Source organism: Moschus berezovskii, chromosome 3 (genome assembly GCF_049115385.1).
Source record: "Moschus berezovskii isolate FMDL1 chromosome 3, NW_MosBer_1.0, whole genome shotgun sequence".
In the NCBI taxonomy this organism is placed as follows: domain Eukaryota; kingdom Metazoa; phylum Chordata; class Mammalia; order Artiodactyla; family Moschidae; genus Moschus; species Moschus berezovskii.
The window spans coordinates 129,101,324-129,108,379 of record NC_142462.1 but is presented as its reverse complement, the minus strand read 5'-3'; positions in this window follow the sequence as shown (position 1 = coordinate 129,108,379).

Below are 7,056 nucleotides of genomic sequence, written 5' to 3'. Positions count from 1 at the left end.
AACACCACAGTTCAAAAGCATCAATTCTTTGGCACTCAGCTTTCTTTATAGTCCAACTCTCACATCCATACGTGACTACTGGAAAAACCATAGTTTTGACTAGACAGGCCTTTGTTGGCAAAGTAATGTCTCTGTTTTTTAATAAGCTGTCTATGTTGGTCATAACTTTTCTTCCAAGGAGTAAGTGACTTTTAATTTCATGACTGCAGTCACCATCTGCAGTGATTTTGGAGCCCCACAAAATAAAGTCTGTCACTGTTTCCCCATCTGTTTGCCAAATTACCCAGATTTAATCAGGGGGCACCCTTCCCATTGCCTCCCATATGTTCTTTTACATCACTTGATTCTTTGATAATTTTCTTGCTTTTTGGCACAACAAAGTATTTCAGGCTCAATGGAAGTACTTTCACTTCTTCAGCCCTGAAGTCAACTATTTCTCAAAAGATCCCTAGTTCCTTTTACTGGAGAATGGTATTTAGGAGCAAGATCTGGGAACTATGCTATGATCTGTACACTGACATCATACTTCCTCCCATGCCAATCCAACACCTCAGGGCTCTTTTCAGCCTCCCCTTTTCCCATGGTTATAAGATCTCCAACAGCAAGAAACCTGGCTTGCATTATTCAGTGTAGTATGTGTCTCTTTGCCAGTATATCCAGGCTGACTAGTCACTAGTGCTAGGCCTACCACTGTCCCTTCTGTGCTTGGGAGCAGAGGCCTCTAGAGAGCTTTTAAAGAGAGAAAGATTAAAGGGATATCAATCAGTTAAGACACTGTTGTAATAATCCTGGTGAGCCAACAAGGACCAATCTTTTTCTGATTACTCTAGTTGCACAGCAAAGAGATCCACTTGGTGACTCAGATAAAGAATGCGTGATTGTGTCACCAGAGAAGCATCTCAGAGACACAGGAATAGCAGTCTTGAATAGTTTGGGTAAAACGAGTCTGGTTGGTAGAGTCAGCTAACACTTGTCCGCTATCTGCCTCTACAAGGATGAGGTCACCAGCCACTGCAGTTGCTGCCCTTCCACACCCCTGAAAGGAGCTCAGGGCAGAGACCAGGAATGAAGGAAGCCCTCTATGCTCTGGGAAAACTGGCAGAACAGGCTTTCAGGCAGTTTGATATGTTCAGGAGAAGATTTTATGAGCTCAATTTCTTGCATCCTGTCATAGCTTAGAAAAGCACTGTGATCATTAACAAAGATGTCTGCTCCTTGTGACTAGCAGCAGCCTTCTGCTAAAACATGTCCCTGACTTTACGCACCTCCTTCACCAAAATCACACGTGCACTACACCCCACCCCTCAGAACTATCTGACAGGCCGTCTTCTGAACTATGGTCCTCATTTTGCCCCAAATAAAACTTCGCTCACAAGTCTCACTTTGTGTATTTCTTCAGTCGACAGCATGAAAGGGAGGACGACTGTGCCGCTCCCCTCTGCAGTGAAGCTGGTGTAGAGGTGCAGGGAATGAGCCAGGACACAAAGCAGGGAAAGGTTCATTAAGGCCCAGCCCTCCACCAGAGGGGATCCAAAGCAAAGCAGAACGGATTGAACTTACAGAGAAGGCAGCACTTAGCTCTGAAACTAGACAGGATGAATGCAGTGTTCTGCACTGGAACACTCACAATCCTGCTTATCTTTCCTCTGAAAACTGTCTGCCCCTAAGGTAAGGAAAGAGGCACCATGAAGAGGTTACGGGAGACTGGGGTGTAGAGTAACATGCTACCAAACACCTAACAACTGGGCTGCATTTGCAGAAGGAGATGGTTCCGCCGTGCTGGGAAGGGGCCAGAAGTTCAGTGGGGTCACAAAGGCAGCAGAGAGGCTGGAGACTGATTGCAGCACAGAGTATTTTATTAGGTTGGTGCAAACATAATTTCAGTTTCAGGTCATGAATTTTAAATCATAACTAGACTCAAACACATCTTTATTAATCAAAATAAGGAACCATTACAATCAACACATCTTTCCCAATGAGAAATAAGTTTGCTTATTCTTCTAGCATAAAAATCCATGCTTTGGGATTCAACGAACTCTTGGAAAGCATTTCCAGCCTCTTGCTGGTTGTGGAAGCATTTTCCCTGCAAAGAGTTGTCAAGATGCTTCAAGAAGTTGTAGTTGGTTGGCAAGAGACAAGTGAATATGGCAGATGAGGCAGAACTTCGTAGCCCAATTCATTCAACTTTGGTTGGTTGTACAGCATGTAGTTGGGCATTGTCGCAGAGAATTGGGCCCTTTCTGTTGACCAACGCCAGTGCTGCAGTTATCAGTGCATCTCATCCATTTGTTGAGCATTCCTCTCAGATGTAATGGTTTCACCGGGATTCACAAAGCTGGAGTGGATCAGATGGGCAGCAGAGCACCAAACAGTGACCATGACGTTTTATTGGTGCAAGTTTGACTTTGGGAAGTGCTTTGAAGCCTCCTCTCAGTCCAACCACTGAGCTGGTCATCGTCAGTTGTATAAAATCTACTTTTTATCACATGTCACAGTCCAATACAGAAATGGTTCATTGTTGTTGCACAGAATAAGAGAAAATGACAGTTCAAAACGACTATTTTTTTTTTTATTTCCGGTCAGCTTGTGAGGCACCCACTTACGAAGCTTTTTCACCTTTCCAATTTACTTCAAATGTCCGCCAACTGTAGAATGCTGAGTTCTACAGCGACCCCTTGTGTAGTGTAAGAGGGTCAGTGTTGCTGGTCCTCTCAGTTGGTCACTGTCAATGTCTGATGGCAGGCCACTACACTCATCAAGGTCCTCATCTCCGTGGTAAAACTTCCTGAACCACCACTGCACTGAACATTCATTAGCAATTCCTGAGCCAAATACGTGGATGTTGCAAGGTGTCTCTGCTGCTTCACAACCCATTTTGAATTTGAATTATAAAATTGCTCAAATTTGCTTTTTCTTTAATATCATTTTCCAAGTTTTAAATAAATATAAAATATATAGTAAGTAGTAAGTCATTAGCAAAAAATATAAAAGCAAGAAATTCACATTAAAATGATGTATAACATAACCACTTTAAGAATGTACTCCAGTATCAAACATCAAAGTTTAACAATGCAAAAACTGTAATTACTTTTGCACCAACTTAATACATCCCTAGGTCCCCAGGAAGCTTCCACAAGACTCTTATCCTCATCTATCAGAGGGCAGAAAGAATGAAAATCACAATCACAGAAAGCTAACCAAACAGATCATATGGATCACAGCCTTGTCTAACTCAATGAAACTATGAGTCATGTCGTGTAAGGCCACCCAAGATGGACAGGTCATGGTGGAGAGTTCTGACAAAATGTAGTCCTCTGGAGAAAGGAATGGCAAACCACTTCAGCATTATTGCCTTGAGAACTCCATGAATAGTATGAAAAGGCAAAAAGATAGGACACTGAAAGATGAACTCCCCAGGTAGGTAGGTGCCCAGTATGCAACTCCCAGAGTCCACCCAAACCCATGTCCATTGAGTCGGTGATACCATCCAACCATCTCATCCTCTGTTGTCCCTTTCTCCTCCTGTCTTCAATCTTTCCCAGCATCAGGGTCTTTTCAAATGAGTCCGTTCTCCCCATCAGGTGGCCAAAGTATTGGAGCTTCAGCTTCAGCATCAGTCCTTCCAATGAACACCCAGGACTGATCTCCTTTAGAATAGACTGGTTGGATCCCCTTGCAGTCCAAGGGAGTCTCAAGAGTCTTCTCCAACACCACAGTTCAAAAGCAGCAATTCTTCGGCGCTCAGCTTTCTTTATAGTCCAACTCTCACATCCATACATGACTACTGGAAAAACCATAGCCTTGACTAGATGGACCTTTGTTCGCAAAGTAATGTCTATGCTTTTTAACATGCTGTGGTTCAAGGAACAGAGGTCTGACAGAATGTGGTCCACTGGAGAAGAATATTGCATAGGAACCTGGAATGGTAGGTCCATGAATCAAGGCAAATTGGAAGTGGTCAAACAGGAGATGGCAAGAGTGAACATCGAAATTTTAGGAATTAGTGATCTAAAATGGGCTGGAATGGGAAAATTTATTCAGATGATCATTATTATCTACTACTGTGGGCAAGAATCCCTTAGAAGAAATTAAATAGCTCTCAGTCAACAGTCTGAAATGCAGTAGTTGAGTGCAATCTCAAAAAAGACAGAATGATCTCTGTTCATTTCCAAGGCAAATCATTCAGTATCACAGTAATTCAAGACTATGCCCCAATTGCTGATGCTAAAGAAGTTGAAGCTGAAAAGTTCTATGAAGACCTACGAGACCTTCTAGAACTAACACCCAAAAAGATGTTCTTTTCATTATATGGGACTGGAACGCAAAAGTGGAAGTCAAGAGATACCTGGAGTAGCGGGCAAGTTTGGCCCTGGAGTACAAAATGAAGTAGGGTAAAGGCCAGGAGAACGCCCTGGTCAGAGCAAACACCCTCTTCCAACAACACAAGAGACGACTCTACACATGGACATCACCAGATAGAAAACACCGAAATCAGATTGATTATATTCTTTGCAGCTGAAGATGGAAAAGCTCTATACAGACAGCAAAAACAAGACTGGGAGCTGACTGTGGCTCAGATCATGAACTCCTTATTGCCAAATTCAGGCTTAAATTGAAGAAAGTAGGGAAAACCACCAGCAGCCATAACCATTCAGGTATGACCTAAATCAAATCCCTTACAATGATACAGTGGAAGTGACAAGCAGATTCAAGGGACTAGATCTGATAGGCAGAGTGCCTGAAGAACTATGGATGGAGGTTTGTGACAAGAGGCAGTGATCAACACCATAATCAAGAAAAAGAAATGCAAAAAGGCAAAATGGTTGTCTGAGGAGGCCTTACAAATAGCTGAGAGGTGAGGCAAAAGGCAAAGGAGGAAAGGAAAAATATCCCCATCTGAATGCAGAGTTCCAAAAAATAGCAAGGAGAGATGAGAAACCCTTCCTAAGTGATCAATGCAAATAGAGGAAAACAACAGAATGGGAAAGACTAGAGATCTCTTCAAGAAATACATAACCTTGACGAACTCCTTTCCCAATTTGGAACCAGTCCCTTTTCCCTTGTCCAGTTCTAACTGTTGCTTCTTGACCTGTATACAGGTTTCTCAGGAGGCAGGTAAGGTGTCTGGTATTCCCATGTCTTTAAGAATTTTCAACAGTTTGTAGTGATCCACGGTAAGGATAACAACAAATTTTCTCTTCAAGAAAATTAGAGATATGAAGGGAACATTTCATGCAAAAATGGGGACAATAAATGACAGAAATAGTACGGACCTAACAAAAGCAGATGATATTAAGAAGAGGTGGCAAGAATACACAGAAGAACTCTACAAAAAGAGATCTTCATGACAAAAATAACCACAGTGTGATCACTCACTCTAGAGCCAGACATCCTGAAGTGTGAAGACAAGTGGGCCTTAGGAAGCATTACTACAAACAAAGCTAGTGGAGGTGATGAAATTCCAATTGAGCTATCTCAAATCCTAAAAGACGATGCTGTGAAAAGTGCTGCACTCAATACGCCAGCAAATTTGGAAAGTTCAGAAGTGGCCACAGGACTGGAAAAGATCAGTTTTCATTCTAATCTCAAAGAAGGGCAGTACCAAAGATGGTACACCCTACTGTGGATCACAACAAACTGTGGAAAATTCTTAAAGACATGGGAATACCAGAGCACCTTACCTGCCTCCTGAGAAACCTGTATACAGGTTAAGAAGCAGCAGTTAGAACTGCACAAGGGACAACGGACTGGTTCCAAATAGGGAAAAGAGTTGTCAAGGTTGCATATTGTCACCCCACTTATTTAACTTATGTGCAGAGTACATGATGAAAAATGCTGGGCTGGCTGAATTACAAGCTGGAATCAAGAATGGCAGGAGAAATATGAATAACCTCAGACATGCAAATGACACCACCCTTATGGCAGAAAGTGAAGAGAAACTAAAGAACCTCTTGATGAAAGTGAAAGAGGAGAGTGAAAAAACTGGCCTAAAACTCAACATTAAAAAAGCTAAGATCATAGCATCGTGTTCCAATACTTCATGGCAAATAGATGGGGAAACAATGCAAACAGTGACAGATTTTATTTTTCTGGCTCCAGAATCACTGCAGATGGTGACCGCAAACCATGAAATTAAAAGATGCTTGCTCCTTGAAAAAACTGTATGACAAACCTAGACAGCATATTAAAAAGCAGAGACATTACTTTGTAACAAAGGTCCATACAGTCAAAGCTATGGTTTTTCCAGTAGTTATGTATGGATGTGAGAGTTGAACCATAAAGAAGGCTGAGCACCAAGGAATCGATGCTTTTGAACTGTGGTGTTTGAGAAGACTCTCCAGAGTCCCTTGTACAGAAAGGAGATCAAACCAGTCAACCCTAAAGGAAATCAGTCCTGAATACTCATTGGAAGGACTGATGCCGAAGTCTAATACTTTGGCTGCCTGTTTCGAAGAGTCGACTCATCAGAAAAGACTGATGCTGGGAGAGACTGAAGACAGGAGGAGAAGGGGATGACAGAGGATGAGATGGTTGGATGGCATTATCGACTCAACAGACATGAGTGTGAGCAAGCTCCAGGAGATGGTGAAGGACAGGGAAGCCTGGTATGCTGCAGTTCATAGGGTCACAAAGAGTCGGAGACAACTGAGGGACTGAACAACAAGGCACCCAGGTCAAAGGCTTTATCACAAACCCACTCCAGTATTCTTGCCTGGAGAAGCCCATGGACAGAGGAGCCTGGTAGACTACAGTCCACGGGGTTGCAAAGAGTCGGACACGACTGAGCGACGTCACTTCACTAGCTGACCTTACCATGCACACTGGCACTGTTGAAATAGGAAACACCTCTTTGTGAGATTAACACTGTCCTTTCAGTGCTTTTACAAGGGTGGTAAGTACAGCCCCTTCCATACTGACACCTCTTTCAGTCTCCTTCCAGCAGACTATGCCTCGTAATTAGTGGTGGTGACTATTATTAGAGAACACACTCTTAGCTTTGGTACTTGTCCTTGGAGGTTTCTTATAGAATGTGATAATGTTTTTCTTGGGCTCTCA